At 45.4% G+C, this 1,862-nt stretch overlaps 1 pseudogene; it reads right to left on the minus strand.

Annotated features, from left to right (window-relative positions):
- Window positions 1–390: 390 nt before the first annotated feature.
- LOC136656177 (5S ribosomal RNA) lies at window positions 391–510 on the minus strand (annotated as a pseudogene).
- Between the last annotated feature and the right edge of the window lie 1,352 nt (window positions 511–1,862).

Below are 1,862 nucleotides of genomic sequence, written 5' to 3' on the forward strand. Positions count from 1 at the left end.
ACTATTTGAAAAAAATGAAAACAGGAAGGTCAAACAGTAGGGTGTGCATGCACATGGGAGGGCATTGTGACACTATCACCATCTATACTTTTGTTTGTTTCACGTTTTGCTTCCTACTAGAGCACATCACGCTTTTCCTCCAATACATCTCTCACGGTGGCTAAATATGGCATTAAATATATTTTATAGCATTTAATAACCACAGTTCAGTGACAACAGCATACTTTATGCAGGTTCAGTTCTTGGCATCTCCAGTTTAAAAGAATATCAGATGTTGGCAAGCCACTGCCATATTCATTTATGGATGTTTTCATAAATATCCACTCTTTTTTCATCATTTTTCTTATGGTCAATGGTTGGCAACCTTCAGTCTCGAAAGACTATGGTATAAGCCTACAGCACCCAGTATTCCCAAGCGGTCTCCCATCCAAGTACTAACCAGGCCTGACCCTGCTTAGCTTCCGAGATCAGACAAGATCAGGCACGTGCAGGGTAACAGTTGCTGTTATGGTCAATGCTCATTAGAGATTAACAAACAAATTACATTCTTCTCTGAAAAGTTGTGATGGAAATGGATTCTGCAGTCCATCTCCAGACATTCATAGAGAAGCTTGGAAGGCTTCAAGATACACCAGGGAGACAACAATATTTGCTCAGCATTTACCTGCTAACAGGATTAACAGCAGAATCCTAGACATGCCTACTCAGAAATCCTATTGAATTCAGTGGGCCTTACTCCCAAGTAAATGTGCATATGATAACCTTTATATGCTACCCTGGAAGTAAGATCCATTTAACTCAATGAAGTTTAATTCCGAATTGACATGCATAGGATTTCAGTGTCACAGCCCAATCCTGAGCTGCCAGTTTCTCAGGGACTGCCACGGTGCTGAAACAGCTGCCACGGCATCCCATATGCGACAGGGCAGCTGCTGCCACCTCCTCGAGGTAAGGTGACTTTCGTCGCCTTCCTCCGGGTAAGGAAACAGCCTGCAATGGATTCTGAGGCAGCCCGTGGGCTGTTGTAGAATCAAGAGCCTCCATGTCAGGCCACTCAGCCTGACACGGAGCTCGGGATCCAGTGAAGCTGAGCTCCACCAGTCCCGCCTCCCTCCCACTGCATTCTCCCCGCACACCTCCTCCCTGCCCTCACTGCACCTCCCCCAGCCCCGGAACGCTTCCTCCCCGCCTCCCCCATGTCCCCACCTACCTTTCCGCTGCCCGGTGGTTCAGGTGACCACCAACCAGTGAAGTACCGGTGATCCAACAGTGCTAGCTCCAGGGTTTGGCCATCACTAAGCCTCACAAGTGTGCATTACGGCACGTTTGTGACAGTACACGCCAGCAGTAACAATTGGGTCCCCAGACTGCAACTCCATGTACAATTACTTGGTGCAAGTTCCACTAAAATAAATGGTACTTCTGTGTAGACATACACAGGATTGTGTTTTGAGAAAAAACCTTTAAGTGATGACACTCGTATAGTGTGCAGGAAAAGAGCAACTGTTCCTTTTCACCCTAGCAGAACCATCCCCATTTGCTGGTGTCCTTTTTGTGTCTGACTCTAAATCCAGAGCATGTTTGGAAGAAGGACCTTTCTTTCTTTCTTTCTTTCTTTCTTTCTTTCTTTCTTTCTTTCTTTCTTTCTTTCTTTCTTTCTTTCTTATCACTTTGTTAACTTTGTAGTTGAAAAGCAGTATATTAATAATAGTCTATAACCACCACAACAAACAATGACCTGCACAATAGAGGCCATGGATCAGACATTATATCAAGAACAATCAAGGGCTGCCAGTCCATTGGTGCAACATAGATCCCCAAACATGGGGCCATACCTTGCACACACTGCTCCCAGCTCTCAG

Source organism: Tiliqua scincoides, chromosome 6, assembly GCF_035046505.1.
Source record: "Tiliqua scincoides isolate rTilSci1 chromosome 6, rTilSci1.hap2, whole genome shotgun sequence".
Taxonomy (NCBI): Eukaryota; Metazoa; Chordata; class Lepidosauria; order Squamata; family Scincidae; genus Tiliqua; species Tiliqua scincoides.